Consider the following 17,553-nt stretch of genomic DNA (forward strand, 5'->3'; position numbering starts at 1 on the left):
CACAGAATTTAAAAGATATGGTCATTTCGTGGTGGGGAAAAATATAGAAAAAACGTGCGTTTTCGTAGTATAAGCACTCGGAAGCCGACATTAGCATTCCCATAGAGTTAACATTGCAGGTTAGCTAGTTAGCTTTGAGGCATAACAGATTAAACATATCCTAATGTTACCTACATAAAACATTTCGGCACCGTTTGTCTTTTGTCATTGATATTCTGTGTCAACATTGTCCATTCAAGCATTGATCTTTGATTGAAACAATTATTATGCTAACATTTAAATGTTTTCATACGTTTTCCTCAACAGATTATAATTAACATATTTCAAATTCTGTGAACATTCTTTAATAGTTTTGACAAATTTCACAATGGTTTTGCTTGTGTGTCAATGCGCAGGAAGTTGAAAGACAAACGCATTCGAAATGGCTCGGGTCAAGTGGGCAGGGCTACATAAGGTGAATATGGGTCACAACAAGTGAGTGGTGTCTCATCTCACCTACAGCTTTTGGAGGGGTAAACAGATCAAAGCAGAGAGCACTGTTTCATTCATCACTGTTCTTTAACGAGCTGACTGAATCACTAAAACTGTGTCACTAAAACTGTGTCAACACTGAAAAGGGTCAGTGTTGACAGTGGGAAAAAAATGCAGACAGAGCATGACGTGAGAGCAGAGGAATGATAGAAAGTAGGGTTAATAGCAACATTTCTGTTTCCTTTAAAGCAGCAATAGTTGCAGTGGCAACACTAGCGGTAGCTGCAGCGAAAGGCTGTGCTTGTATAACTACACTCAGTGCTTCACTGACCTGCTGACACAATGACCTACTTTCTTCCTCCTTCCCCTTTAACTTCATCACAGCTCCACAGGCAGCCAATAACAGAGCAATTTCAGTCACCGTAAAACCCTGAGCAGCCAACCAGTGAGCAGAGTATGTCACCATGAGCCCTGAACAGCCAATCAAGTCCCTAACCGGCATATTACAACATTCGGAAACCAATCACACAGTAACCAAATGCATCCTGGCTTCCCCGGGGCATTAGTGAGACAAAGGAACTACAAAGAGAAGGGAGAGGGAGACTCGGAGGAGAGAGGGAGGGAAATGGAAAATGAAGGGGTGGAAGGGAAAGATAAATGTTTTTAAAGCAGCCACTCAAATCACTGATGCCGCAAATGTCCTCTGTCTCCCTCATATACACCCTAACAGATAAATACACCTCCCACACAGAAGCCCCTTCATCATTTCTCAGTAGCCTCAAATACATCGCTTCTCGCACTCACCAACACTTTCTCACCATTTCTAAACACACAAATTGTGCTGATGTGCTGCGTGTGAAGTGGATCCTCGGTGCTGCTCGTCGTCACGCACTCATAGCGACGGTGCCCATCGGCAACGCCATAGCAACTGCCCGCGCCATGAAGGGTAAAAATAGCCCAGCTGAATTCCTCTACAGTTGAGACTCCCTCCATCACGGAGTGAGCTTCCCCTATTCTATAATATAGCAGAGAGAGAATCCCTTTATATCTGGCTGAGGCTGCCCTATGATGGTCTACCTACCGCAGAGAGAGGACCTACCTCCATCACTGGACGCTGCTCGCTAGCAGTCTATAACATCCATTACTGTTTGAGTGTTCCGTGATGCTATAGAGAAGAGACTTTCCCCATACGTGTGCTTTCTATGTTATACAGTAGAAACTCCCTGTGTTTAATATATATATAAATGAGAGAGAGAGAGTCAATCACCAAGCATGCCCACCCCCCTGCCATTACACAGCAGAAACTCATTCCATTCAGGAAAGTGCTATTCTGGTCTAGCAGCATTTTAAAATACAACAGGGTTAAAATGAACATAGCAGGGTAAACAGAGCAGAACAAAGAATGAAAACAGAAAAGAGAGGTAAGGAGAACAGAACAAAAAACATACCTAGATTAAACAAAAAAATCTGATCTGGATCATATGGACCTTGGCATACAGAATAGGTCCTCTCTAAGCTGAGCCTAAGCCTGTATGTACCATTCCTGACATATCCTGACACCTGAAACCAAGGAGGATTTGTGGACCATCTATTAGTGAGTGGGTAGGATAGCCCGAGTGTTACCGTCTGAAAAGCAGCAGTAGGGAGCTTACAGTAGGGATGGGGAAAATGAGTCCTCCATAGCCATAGAAACGGGTACATTGGCTCGCATCGCCAACATTTAAAACCTTCAGACAATAAGCTGGAGGAGAGGTTCTGCTCTAAGGTTGCATTGACACAGGCAGCCCAATTCTGATATTCCTTTCACTAATTGGTCTTTTGACCAATCAGATCAGCTCTGATCTGATGTGATTGGTCAAAAGACCAATTAGTGGAAAAATATCAGAATTGGGCTGCCTGTGTAATAATAATAATAAATCACCATTTAGCAGACGCTTTTATCCAAAGCAACTTACAGTCATGTGTGCATACATTTTTACGTATGGGTGGTCCCAGGGATCGAACCCACTACCCTGGCGTTACAAGCGCCATGCTCTACCAATTGAGCTACAGAGGACCGTGTAAACGCAGCCATTGTGGCAGAGAATCCCTCATTAATCGAATGCAGTCAGAAACCACCAACGAGCATCAACACATTCACTGCTGGGAATTTCCTGACATCCAGGACCTCTATACCAGGCGGTGTCAGAGGAAGGCCCTAAAAATTATCAAAGACTCCAGCCACCCTAGTCATAGACTGTTCTCTCTGCTACCGCACGGCAAGCGGTACCGGAGCGCCAAGTCTAGGTCCAAAAGGCTTCTAAACAGCTTCTACCCCCAAGCCATAAGTCTCCTGAACAGCTAATCATGGCTACCCGGACTATTTGCATTGCCCCCCCCCCCACCCCAACCCCCTCTTTTATGCTGCTGCTACTCTGTTTATTATTTATGCACTTTAACTCTACCCACATGTACATATTACCTCAATTATCTAGACTAACCGGTGCCCCCGCACATTGACACTGTACCGGTACCCCCAGTATATAGCCTCCCTACTGTTATTTTATTTTACTGCTGCTCTTTAATAAATATTTTTGTTTTGTTTTTACTTATCTATTTTTTACTTAACACTTTAATTTTTTTCTTAAAAACTGCATTGTTGGTAAAGAGCTTCTAAGTAAGCATTTCACTGTAATGTCTACACCTGTTGTATTCGGCGCATGTGGCAAATAACATTTGATTTCATCTGCAACCAAATACACATTTACACACACTTTGCATATACACCTTCTCTTTCTCTCCCGCTATCAGATAGGAGGCTGCACCTCTCCCTGTTAAATCACATTCAGACAATAAGAGAGGGTGTGCCTGCTACAGTGCACACTGTGGTTAATGGTTTCTAATTAGTAGGCTGACATTTCCAAGAAAAGGGAGAATACAGTGGATTTCTTGGTAAGTGGCGTTACTGACAAACAGCAGCAGGCTTGATGATTCTTCTGTTGGTCATTGACCCGTACTGTAGCTGGGCTTAGGCTAAAGCCTAGGTCTGGAGCTATTCCTCTATCCATGCTGCTGCCCAGTGCCCTGCCCAGTCTCTCCACCAATGGGTTGCTGAAGCCCCCAGAACTGGGCAGCCAGCTGTGTTCCACCCACAAACATGCATCTGCAGCCCTGGCAGCACAAAAGGAGTCTTTGTTTGCATTTGTGTCCCACAGCCCACAGACAGGAATGTCTGAGAGTAGAGCAGCAGTTTCCACTGGCAGCGGGAGAAGGGAGAGGCTGGCAGGGGCCACGCCACTGTCCCACAGGGGCCTGAACCATGCCAAGGACCCCACACTGCAGCCAACTGGGTCAGTGGGGTTCAAAAAAAGAGAGAAAGAGGGGGATGAGCACTGCCAGCACAGGGGAGGAGGAAATTAAAAGATCCCATGCCAACTGGCCAACTGTCCCCTGGTCACCACCTACCCCCATATGTGTCATGAGTGTTGGCCTACATGAGCGTTTTCCTCTGCATGTGAACAAGTTGTGCAGACACGCCTGGTCCAAAGGTTGTCTTTATTGGCTGGGGTCAAACAGACTAACAAAAACATTTCCGATTCCATAGTCACCTGCTACACTAGCATGACTCATAAGACAACAGAGTCAAGAAACACCTCACCTACTGCACACACATACGGCAACATTACCTCCACGACACTGATTCTCAACACAGGGGCCCCACAAGGGTGCAACCTCAGTCCCCTCCTGTACTCCCTGTATACCTGGGCACGCCCCCATCCTAATCAACGGGGCCGTCGTGGAGACGGTCAAAAACGTTAAGTTCCTCGGCGTACACATCTCCGAGGAGCTGAGATGGTCAAACCACACGGACACCATGGTGAAGAAGGCACGACAGAGACTCTTCAACCTCAGGATGCTGAAGAAATATAGACTGTCTCCGAGGGCCCTCCGTGCTCTACAGGAGCACCATCGAGAGCATACTGTCGGGCTGCATCACAGCCTGGTACGGCAACTCCACAGTTGCGGAACGCTAGGCGCTACAGATGGTGGTACGCTCAGCCAAACACTGCCTGCATATGTCTATTAAACTTCTAATCTAAATCATCATAAAACACTGGAGCGCACAGCAGCATATAGGCTAGCATCACAGCCAATGGTGATGATGATCAGGGATGTCAATTTATTAAAGCAACAATTTTCTTCAGTTTTAAGCCTTTAATCCCAATACTTGTTGCAGGGTTTTCTGCAAAGAAATCTGTTTGTCACATACATCCCAAAAGGTTTGAATTTCCCCTACAGATGACCAACTACAGCCCAGCAACAATGTATTCCTGCTGAGATCAACACCATTAGGTCTAATGTTCATATCATCAAACTCAGTCCTGGGGCTGGATGGAGGGAGGGTGGAGGGAGACATCAGTTCAGTGGTTGACGGACTGCTGTAGCCCAGACAGTGAGATCACTGGCTATAGGGGAAATTCCCACAGTTACAGACTGCTGAATGAGGAAGAGTGGGCTCTCTGGAGATGCAAGATACAGACAGACTGCTCTGGCAAAGTCATCAAGGAGCCCTCAGTAAGTCCAGAGCTTTCTAAGCAAGACTAGCCTACATCATAGCAGACAAATCAATACACCAACAACACAAATGAAAACAAGTACTACAGTAGACAATCACACCAACATCAGAAACCATATTCAATAGATATTTTATCCCAAGATAGTCAGGTACATATTTATTTTTAAAATCAGGCCATGATCCCAAAACACTTACATGACACCATTTTGACTTATTAACTGGACACATTTTACCAATGACTTTACTTTACTTGGGCAAACCCAAAGACCCGCTTTGAGAAACCCAAATTCAAGACTCATCCCCCAATAGGCAGCCACATAGCTAGATCATCAAATCTAAATTACATATACACATAACCTCAATTCATCACAGCATTTATACAGAAATTCTTCAGACCACATTAACTTACTAGACCGTCACACCAATGGTGCCAGTCTAAATGGAATCCTTGCATACAGACTGTACAGTACATTCCTCAAAATCCATGCAGCCTTTTTCCTCATCTCCTTACTTCCTTCACTTTAAGAGATGTCCTGTAAGGCAACCAACCCACTGCAGCCTGTGGTCTCAGCACACTGCTTTGTTCAAAATATCCACATGGAAAATAGAAAAACCAATGAGAATCATACTCAAATTTTATCAAGTCCTGTGGTCTGGGCCAGTCTACATGGTAGGAATATGAAACAGTCGTTACCTAACATTCTTGTGACGTGACCCACCTGAAACTTCTCAAATGTCCTTGTGACCAGCCAACGAAACAAACAAGGTATCGTGCCAGAACGCAGTCTTGAGCAGGCAGAGACCCAGAGTGAACAGTCTTGAGCAGGCAGAGACCCAGAGTGAACAGTCTTGAGCAGGCAGAGACCCAGAGTGAACAGTCTTGAGCAGGCAGAGACCCAGAGTGAACAGTCTTGAGCAGGCAGAGACCCAGAGTGAACAGTCTTGAGCAGGCAGAGACCCAGAGTGAACAGTCTTGAGCAGGCAGAGACCCAGAGTGAACAGTCTTGAGCAGGCAGAGACCCAGAGTGAACAGTCTTGAGCAGGCAGAGACCCAGAGTGAACAGGCAACTAGCCTAATACAACCCACTATTTGGGAAAACAGCCTCAAAACACCCATCACATTCTTTCTTGCTCTTAAGTCCGCAGTTTTGGTTTATATTAATCCAATAAACTGTTGGACCAAGGATGGTGTTAGGGTGTTGATTTGGGTTTCATTGGGGTTGGCTGTGGTGGACTGTGTATGTTTTCAGAGGACAAGGTGGTGCCATGTGAGAGCAGCGCAGTGCTGAAGGTTCTGTTCTAGAACCGTCAGCCCAGAGAGTCGCCCTGCCTGCTCTGCTACTCCCAGAGGTTTTGATTAGAGATTAATCACAAGTAAAACATCTGGGTCATTCTGAAGCTCCCACAGTAGTCACACACCAGTCAGAAACACACACAATCACACACCTCCTAAACTTATTTACAACCAAGGCTCGGCACTGTGTCAGTCAGCTGGGATGGGGAGTTCGGTACCACAGATGTTAACACAAGCTTCCATCTGCTCCTAGAACCACATGAAAGTAAACCTCTGTGTAAAGATATGTGTGTGTCGTGTCTTGAACCTAACGAGAGAGGGAGAGAGAAAGTCAGGCACATACAGTGGGGAGAACAAGTATTTGATACACTGCTGATTTTGCAGATTTTCCTACTTACAAAGCATGTAGAGGTCTGTAATTTTGATCATAGGTACACTTCAACTGTGAGAGACAGAATCTAAAACAAAAATCCAGAAAATCACATTGTATGATTTTTAAGTAATTAATTTGCATTTTATTGCATGACATAAGTATTTGATACATCAGAAAAGCAGAACTTAATATTTTGGTACATAAACCTTTGTTTGCAATTACAGAGATCATACGTTTCCTGTAGGTCTTGACCAGGTTTGCACACACTGCAGCAGGGATTTTGGCCCACTCCTCCATACAGACCTTCTCCAGATCCTTCAGGTTTCGGGGCTGTCGCTGGGCAATACGGACTTTCAGCTCCCTCCAAAGATTTTCTATTGGGTTCAGGTCTGGAGACTGGCTCGGCCACTCCAGGACCTTGAGATGCTTCTTACGGAGCCACTCCTTAGTTGCCCTGGCTGTGTGTTTCGGGTCGTTGTCATGCTGGAAGAGCCAACCACGACCCATCTTCAATGCTCTTACTGAGGGAAGGAGGTTGTTGGCCAAGATCTCGCAATACATGGCCCCATCCATCCTCCCCTCAATACGGTGCAGTTGTCCTGTCCCCTTTGCAGAAAAGCATCCCCAAAGAATGATGTTTCCACCTCCATGCTTCACGGTTGGGATGGTGTTCTTGGGGTTGTACTCATCCTTCTTCTTCCTCCAAACACGGCGAGTGGAGTTTAGACCAAAAAGCTCTATTTTTGTCTCATCAGACCACATGACCTTCTCCCATTCCTCCTCTGGATCATCCAGATGGTCATTGGCAAACTTCAGACGGGCCTGGACATGCACTGGCTTGAGCAGGGGGACCTTGCGTGCACTGCAGGATTTTAATCCATGACGGCGTAGTGTGTTACTAATGGTTTTCTTTGAGACTGTGGTCCCAGCTCTCTTCAGGTCATTGACCAGGTCCTGCCGTGTAGTTCTGGGCTGATCCCTCACCTTCCTCATGATCATTGATGCCCCATGAGGTGAGATCTTGCAAGGAGCCCCAGACCGAGGGTGATTGACCGTCATCTTGAACTTCTTCCATTTTCTAATAATTGCGCCAACAGTTGTTGCCTTCTCACCAAGCTGCTTGCCTATTGTCCTGTAGCCCATCCCAGCCTTGTGCAGGTCTACAATTTTATCCCTGATGTCCTTACACAGCTCTCTGGTCTTGGCCATTGTGGAGAGGTTGGAGTCTGTTTGATTGAGTGTGTGGACAGGTGTCTTTTATACAGGTAACGAGTTCAAACAGGTGCAGTTAATACAGGTAATGAGTGGAGAACAGGAGGGCTTCTTAAAGAAAAACTAACAGGTCTGTGAGAGCCGGAATTCTTCCTGGTTGGTAGGTGATCAAATACTTATGTCATGCAATAGAATGCAAATTAATTACTTAAAAATCATACAATGTGATTTTCTGGATTTTTGTTTTAGATTCCGTCTCTCACAGTTGAAGTGTACCTATGATAAAAATTACAGACCTCTACATGCTTTGTAAGTAGGAAAACCTGCAAAATCGGCAGTGTATCAAATACTTGTTCTCCCCACTGTACAGACAGAGGGACGGGGACGGGGACGGGGGTTAAATTGAAGGATATTCTCTCAATTCTAGTGCTATAATAAATCAAGGATATTAGGCTACATTCTGATGAAAGCAAACTAATCCCTGTTTCCATCCTCTTTGCCCAAAGACAGAGCCAGTCTGACCTCCATTACTACTGGACGGCACCACTTAAGTGGAGATCACGATCTACACAGAATATCCACCGTCTGGTCTGAATCACCACTGACATTTATCTCAGTCCTTCACTAGCAAATGTCTGACCTAGGTAGTGCTATACTAAAGTTTACCTACTCTCAAACCTCTAGCAATATACAAGGAATACACAAGAGACGAAGACATTAAACCTGACAATTCGAAGATGAGGTCAATGCTATATAATGTGTTGTGAGTTAAAACAAAAGGCCAATTTATCCTTTCCAATAAGATGCCCATTACATAAATACAAAACAAAAAAATTGGCTAATGGCTTGCTATTTCAGACGATGGTCAAAGACGTGACATATTGTTGTCAGTGACAAAAGCTTTGCTATAACAAAGGCTGTAATTTCAGGCAGCACCACATTAGTGTACAAATGCCAGAGACCACAGACAAGCTTATGCTAGAAGAAAAAGCCATCTGCGTCCATCTCTGCCTGAACATCACGACACAGAGTGGTCAGTTTGCGTCAAACGGTTGACATACATCCTGAAATGAGAGGTGGTGTCCTACACTAAAATGACACTTAGACCTAGATACATTACTGTACATTACTGGAAAAGACCACCTCAATACCTAAAAAGGGGACAGCAGTGTGGAGTAGGCCTAGTGGCACGAGCTGGATTTGGATATTAGCCTCCATTCTACTGGAAGATCAGAATGAAAATGAGGGTAAATTCAGAGTAGCTACACAAGGGATGTGGGCTTACAGCCGTACTCATACGTGCCTGTTTCTATGTCTCCTCACTCTGCCACCTTTAAAAAGGACGTTCTGTTTGTGTGTTTCCTCATTCATTCTTTCCAACAGAGAAGTCATCACACCCCCACATCATGGATCAATTCCCGAACTCCACAGCCCCTAGTTGATTATTATGTACACATTTCACAAAGGTTTGGATGTTGTTTTTTTTACACTGCAATTGCGATTGATTTCAAGACGGTCAAAGGTCTTTTGCAGTGAAGAACTAACAACATGCTCTAAGATCAAAAGCCCTAAGGACATAGTACTATCAGGCTGTAATGTAACTGTAGTCGGTGGGCACACGATCTGTTCTGCCATGCCCTGCTGCAGTGAATCAGCTGTCAGGTTCAGCTTAGAGATCCCTAGGCTGTTGTGTTGTTTTTCTGTAAAAGCAAAAGACTGGCAATCAACTAGCCACCTAATTCACGCCACCTTCAAATCAATAGGACTTTATCAAGGCATCAAATGAACAACACCATACGTCACTCCATCTGAGGGCAGACAATATTGTATGCCGGAGTCTAGGTGTCAAAATGCACATCTCCTAATAAACGTATTTCCTTACTGTGCAATTTCTAAGAATACAAGGTTTAGGCTAAGCAATAAACTGTGTACTATTTGGGGAGCGACTGACACACCTAACTTGGTCTCGGTCAAACCAAAAGTCACTGTGCAGTTTCTAGAATTCAGACAACAGGCTACTGTGCAGCAGGTTATGGCTTCCTGCCCAATATTGTGAGTGATGTGACGTGGCACCCGATGACGGTTTGAGGGAAGGGAGCTGCCAAGGGCCATAAAGGCCATGCTGTGTGCAGTGCTCAATGACAACTTCTCCACGAATTCCTAAACACAAACAACAACACTGAGGTCACACAGACACAGCACTAAAGAGATCACAAGATGCAGGGCAAACTAGGTATCTCTAGTACTGTCAACTAAACAGATACAGCTCAGGGTGGATAACAATTAAGAATGATAAGAATGTGTATGCTCTGATGAAGTTCTTGCAACTGAAAGCTTAGCCTAATTAAATGAAATGTGTGCATTGATCCTGAGTGTGCGTTATCTTTATTCCATTACAGAATAGGAATTACTAACCATGGCCTGCCCTGAACAACTTGTTCCACCATAGAGCCACTCAACAACTTCTTATTCCATTTCCATGGTTAAATAGATGCTTCAGCATTGGTTACACGCTGCGTCTGTCAGTGCAGATATTGGATCGGCATAAGTCAGAGGGAAACTTATCAATAACAGATGACATATCCATCCTGGACTAGACAAACATTGGCCATTGTTAGATGATACTGGGAAATTCCACGGTAACAGAGTGCTGTTGCAAAGTTTGGTAACATAATGACCACACGAACAGCACATCACTCTGTTACTAAAATGTGCATCTGCACTGTTCAAATAAATGTGTTTTTGTAAACATTTTCAGTGGAAATTGTTCAAAGTAGTCCTTGTGCATAGAGTTGTATGGTTTGTTTAACTTCGCAATCATTGTTTTTTGTTTGACATACATTTTAAAGTGAAAAATCAGTCTCGTGTCACTGTTAACTACCGTGGAATTGCCCTACTGCTTGTTTTACAGCTGATAAAGAAACATATTGGTATGTTTTCAAGGCTGTCCAACCCTACTGAGCATCACAGGAACCAGTGCACCCAAATTGCAATTATCAGGCATTCCATGCATTAAACTAAAAATGTGTAGCCTACATCAAGGTAGTAAAATAATATATTGATGATGGTCAGATAGTTCTAGTTGAGTAGCCTATTGCCATTTAGACTTCTACCAGTGGAATACATTGTAGCCGAGTCAAAAGCCATATACACTGAACAAAAATATAAAATCAACACGTAAAGTGTTGGTTTCATGAGCTGAAATTTAAAAAATCCCAGAAATGTTCCATACGCAACAAAAAGCTTATTTCTCTCAAATGTTCCACAAATTTGTTTACATCCCTGTCAGTGAACATTTCTCCTTAACCAAGATAATCCATCCACCTGACAGGTGTGGCATATCAAGAAGCTGATTAAACAGCATGATCATTACACAAGTGTACCTTGTGCTGGGGACAATAAAAGGCCACTTTAAAATGTGCAGTTTTGTCACACAACACAATGCCACAGATGTCTCAAGTTTTGAGGGAGCTTGCAATTGGCATGCTGACTGCAGGAATGTCCACCAGAGAATTGAATGTTCATTTCTCTACCATAAACTGAGGAGTATTTATGTCTGTCATAAAGCCATTTTGTGGGGAGAAACTCATTCTGATTGGCTGGGCCTGGCTCCCCAGTGGGTGGGCCTATGCCCTCCAAGGCCCACCCATGGCTGCACCCATCTTACATTTTACTCATTTAGCAGACGCTCTTATCCAGAGCGACTTACAGTTAGTGAGTGCATACATGTATTTTTTTTATCATACGCACCCCTGCCCAGTCATGTGAAATCCATAGATTAGGGCCTGATGAATTTATTTCAATTGACTGATTTCCTTATATGAACTGTAACTCAGTAAAATCTTTGACATTGTTTAATGTTGCGTTTATGTTTGCGTTCAGTATACCTGCTCAAATGTTGTTTACAAGAGCCACTGTATCTGCATACAACTATCTGTGGTCTGCATTTTTTTACCCATAGCCTACATTTAATGTGCATTTTTCGCAAATGTTCAAGACTGCAGCTATTTAGTTTACTGGCGCACGATGTTCTCCCTCATTCTATGAGGCAAAATCCGAGTTTCGAATTGCAACTGTAGCTAATTCTTGATTACAGTTTCTATTATGCCCATTGGCAGCATATCTGATCACTGACAAACCCATTCAAGCTCATGCTAAATGTTCATCCCCGCTATAGCCAACGGATTTCCTCTGCATAATATTGATTTGTATTTCTCACTGGATCAACCGGTTCGCTACGTTTACAGGTTGCGTCCGCGGAACCTGGGTGAAAATGTTCTGGGTAACTTGGATTTGTTTCACACGGTAGAGCCCAAATCCCTGAGAAAGCTTCCGATTGTTACATTTTTACTGTGCAATCACATCCACAGCTACTGTCCACTTCGCTGCACAACCGCAGCGTTCAACCCCAAAATGAACATCGCTAGAAATTACAGTGAAACAGACGCAACTGTGCTGTCATTCCAAACGCGCACCCGAAACCAACTGCGCGTTTCATCACTCCAAAACAGGGTCACTGCGAGCAACCAGGTTAAATATAGAAACAAAGTTAACACATTATGCGACAGATATATCAACAATATTAAAGATGGTAAACATTCGAAACCCGGGGCATATTTAAACATCAAAAACATCTGCGGCGTTCTGCTGCTCACTCCCCGGTATTTGTAGCTTAGATTATGAATGTGGGTCACCAGGCCTTCTGAATCAAGCAAACATAGCAAAAAAAAAAAAAAAAACAGCTCCATTTATTCCTCTTCAATATGACTGCATCTGCACTATGACAGACGCGTTTCCAAATTATTGTGGATTTTGTCGGTAAAAATATAATTCTCACCTTGTCTGTTCATCGGGATTTTCCTGCTCCTTGTTTTTCTGCGCTGGGTTGAACTGGAGTTGGAAAAACAGCAGGGCCTACCGCGGTCTCTTGACGCGCATGCGCATTATTACTGAGTATTCAATTTGGCACAATAAACTCATCAATATCTTACAAATATTGTAAGACGTTTGAATGAATTATGTTTCGCTTTGATAATAACACAAAGCCTATAGCCTAGCACAACAACCATAACCATAATATTTTTGTTGTAGAATTATTATATTTTTGGAAAGAAGCAGCCTACATTTTGGAGGCACTTCAAAAAAGTGTTTTGTGTGTAGGCCTACCTACGTAATTATTAACTTTAAAGTCAACATGGATAAATAGCTAATTTAATATTTTATAGGCATATTAAATACAAAACCAGATGTTTTATATAATTCATATATTAAATGATTTATGTTTCATTGTTTATATTAGTGGTTCATCATCTGTAAACTAAAAGGATGACCACCACACAGCCAAACTCATTTTTGTTTCTTCCATGCAATATTGTAAAGTACTATTCTTTTGAATCTTCTTGTCATATTTTCTTTAATTGTATTATAGTTGTTGTGTATCTATAGCGGGTTTATTGCTGCGTTCACGTGCTATCCGAGTAATTGGAAGTTCCTAGTTCCAACTGGGAAGTTTCACTTGAAAGACCCTTCAAGTCGGAATTAGCTTAGAAGTCGGGAAACTCGGAGAAAATGTTGTTGCCGAGTTGTGACGTTTCACCACTGACCTTTTACCTTTTCAAACAAAAGATGACATCAAATCCATTTTTGATAACTACAGATATTGTCAATGTTAAGCAAGCTAGCTAAGTTAATTATAAGCAACGTTACCTAGCCTGTCAACCTTATCAAGATAGCTAAAGTCTTATTATTGGTTGAAGAATTGTTCCGACCAAAAAGTACAAAGAATGAAACGAAGTCGTATTTCCGATATCACAGGTAGGAAATAGGAAACTCCGACAAGCATCTGAACGCAGCATATAGCCTATAATTTGTTGCTATTGAATAATTTTTTTCTCATAATAGCCTACCCTACAAACATTTGCTTCATGTAGGACTATGTATACTGAACAAAAATATAAACACAACATGTAAAGTGTTGGTTTCATGAGCTGAAATAAAAGATTCCAGAAATTTTACATAAGCACAAAAAGCTTATTTCTCTAAAATGTTGTGCACAAATTTGTTTCCATCCCTGTTAGTGAGCATTTCTCTTTTGCCAAGACAATCCACCTGACAGGTGTGTCATATCAAGAAGCTGATTAAACAGCATGATCATTACACAGGTGCACCTTGTGCTGGGGACAATAAAAGGCCACTCTAAAATGTGCAGTTTTGTCACACAACCCCACAGATGTCTCAAGTTTTGAGGGAGCATATAATTGGCATGCTGACTGCAGGAATTTCCACCAGAGTTGTTGCCAAAGAATTGAATGTTCATTTCCCTACCATAAGCCGCCTCCAACGTCATTTTAGAGAATTTGGCTGTACATCCAACCAACGTCACAACCGCAGACTGCGTTTAACCACGCAAGCCCAGACCTCCACATCCGGCTTCTTCACCTGCTGGACCGTCTGAGTAAAATCTTTGAAATTGTTGCATTTTGCGTTTATATTTTTGTTCAGTATATAAATGTGCTTTTATTTGTGTATATATATGTATCATAAAACAGAATGACAACAAACGCAATCCCTCTTTTGCTATTAGATGGTGTAAAGAAACTTTATCTGAAGTATTGCATTCCAGTAAACAACATGTTGGCTACTATGTTTGTTTCATATGAATATATTTAAGAATGGTCAGGTTTTTGGCTACGTACGCGCTCTCTGAATTCCTCTTATACAAATGTTCCAAATCTTCCGCCTTCATGAGCCGCTCACTGCGTTGGCAGGGTGTCAATTAGGTCAAACTCTCGAGTCCATCAACCTTTATTGTGCGCGCGGGAAAATATATGTTTGGCAGCTGATGTGTCCAATCACTGGATTGTGCGCTTTCACGATAGGATTTACGTCAAACAGAACGCCCTTTAAAAGTTGTGCCCGAGCTTTCCACATTTTTGGTTATTTTATAGCTCAATAGTTCCTACAGTTAAAAGTGAAAGCAATTTAAGAAAAGCTCCTGTATTTTAGGACTAAGTGGGAGCTATCACTATTTCAACTATCTGTTTCTTAGATTTGTGAACAAATAAGAGTGGGAACAAGGAGAGATATACTGTATAATCGAAATGGATCAGGATTATTCAGCTCATCTGTAAACCCACACAATCCACAGAAATAATAAATCCAGTAAGCCACTATTAGCCTACTACAGAACCTCATATTTATGTTGGGTCTTCAGACCTGACTTCACCTGGTTGTTTGAAAATGCTGGACTTTTTTGTTTAGCCAATTATCACCATATCATAACCTACTCTGAAATGTATCCAATTGATAAGGGTATAAAGTACAGCAAGAACATGAAATCTGGCACAGTACTTGAACTATAGTCTTTATTGTCTTATTACTATTGACCTCACATTCCATTAATGATAGCTCTTGGGGCATAGTTCAGTGCAAAGTCAGTTTGCAGGTTTGCAAGCTGACAAATAAACTGTATTTAGGCTACTGTGTTACTAAAGGTGTTGCAGCATGCTGGATGTGGAAGATTACTGTATAGGCCAACATGGTAATAATAGTGGACTACTGGACCTAACTACCATCATGACACAAAGTTCTGTCTGCTTTGGGATATTCTGTGGCCCCTGCTAAAATGTGCTGTTTCCCTGGAGGAATTTATAAAAAACAAACACTCAGAACCTGACCAAATAGCTGAGAACAAACACTTTATACTGTATGGTTTTCAACACTATGAGAATAATCTTTCTACAATTTCTAAATGAGGGAACATTTTGATGTTTCTCTCATTGTAGAACCGTATTAATCTGAAGCTACTAGCGGCAGAATTGCTATGATAAATGTCTGCTAAGTGAGTTGATGTAGCCTATAAGATTTTGCTGCAGTTCTATGCTTTCCAAGGACAGCTTTAGCTGATAGAAATTACATCCATGTTAGAAACTGTGTTTAAGTACATATATTTGCAGCTGGTGAAGTTTATTTGTTGCAGCATGTGGACATCTACTGTTCAGATGAAGAACTGCGCCTTGGCTTGGAGCAGCTATCTTCTATTTCTTGTATCCCCCCACAAAACAAGGGATTTGTCATATTATCAGTTTGATCAACGAAAGAGACCAGCCTATCTCCCTTTAGGGTCAAGGTTTTCAACAGTCTTAAAGGAAATGTACCATTGCCTTGGGATGGGCTTGGTGCTGAACAGATAAGGACTATGTTTTCTGAGATGTTCTTTTTGCAACCACTAGAAAGTGCCATGATCAAATATTTTTTCAACACAAACGTTGTTTTTTTTTCAATCTTTTTGGTAAATTTTTCAGATGTAAGTGGTATATTTTCAAAGCTCTAAGTACAAAACTCTAAACTGATAACACTTGTAATGCCTCTTATCTTATGTCCAGAACCTTTGATTGAGCATTCATTGGGGTATCAAACATCTTTCACCCGGGTCATTTATGCAAAATCAGTTTTTATGAGAATTTTTTGTCACGATACATCAGATAAGGAATGATAGGCTCACCATGTAGTCATTTTAACTACCATTTTATCTAATAGTTACAAATACAAGGTACACATTTCAAAACTGTTATTTTTAAAGTGATGAATAGAAATACAGATGTGTGTACGTCTTCTGTTTTATCTGGTGCAATATTATGTCCAGCTGGCAGGTATTGTATTTTACCAGCCCTTCTCACTCTTTGACAGAGCATTCTGGCTGGTGACAGAATACATGCTTTCTGCTTGGATGAGTTCTCACACCGCAGCCTGCTCATGGACTAATGTGTCACTGTCTTCCAGATACTTCTTTCAAATAAATACTCACACAGTGGGTGAGAAACCAGAAAGGAAAAAGAGACAGACACTGATATTAATAGTTTTTAGGTAACAGAAAACAAAGTATACATTTTTATTCTATATTCTAGACCAGACTCTCCACAAATATTTTCCTAAGTGACAAAACCATTAATTATGCTGCAATGCTGTAAGGTAAATACAATTAGTAAGTCATCAGAATCAGTTTAGTTCTTCACCGGAATGTAATAGTTGGTAGCTGAAACAATTTGAGCTGTTGGTAATATATAACAATACATGCCATTTAGCAGACGCTTTTATTCAAAGCAACTTACATTCATGCATGCATACATTTTACATACGGGTGGCCCCAGGAATCAAACCCATAATCCTGGCGTTGCAAGTTTCAATGCTCTACCAACTGAACCATACAGGACCATGAGTGGGAGGCTGAGGGAGTTGGGGGTGTGAAAACGAAAAGCCACCCCCAAAACAACTCTCTGAGTGTGAGAACTCATCCAAGCCGGAAAGCATGTGTTCTGTCACCAGCCAGAATGCTCTGTCAAAGGGTGAGAAGGGCTGGTAAAATACAATACCTGCCAGCTGGACATAATATTGCACCAGATAAAACAGAAGACATACACACATCTGTATCAATTACAGTTTTTTTCAATCCCGTCAGTGCAATTTTCAGAAGTACTATATGTGGTACATTTTCACAACTCTAAACACAAAAATCAAAACAGATAATCAAAATGGCTCATGTTTCAAAACTCTACAATCAAATTCACAAAGTCACTTGTTCACTGCACCAAATCCCTCTTTCAGTTTGAATGCATATTCAATCTAAGTATCTGTTTTTTAAAATGCAAT

Source organism: Coregonus lavaretus, assembly GCF_964263955.1.
Source record: "Coregonus lavaretus genome assembly, chromosome: 6".
Lineage (NCBI taxonomy): Eukaryota > Metazoa > Chordata > Actinopteri > Salmoniformes > Salmonidae > Coregonus > Coregonus lavaretus.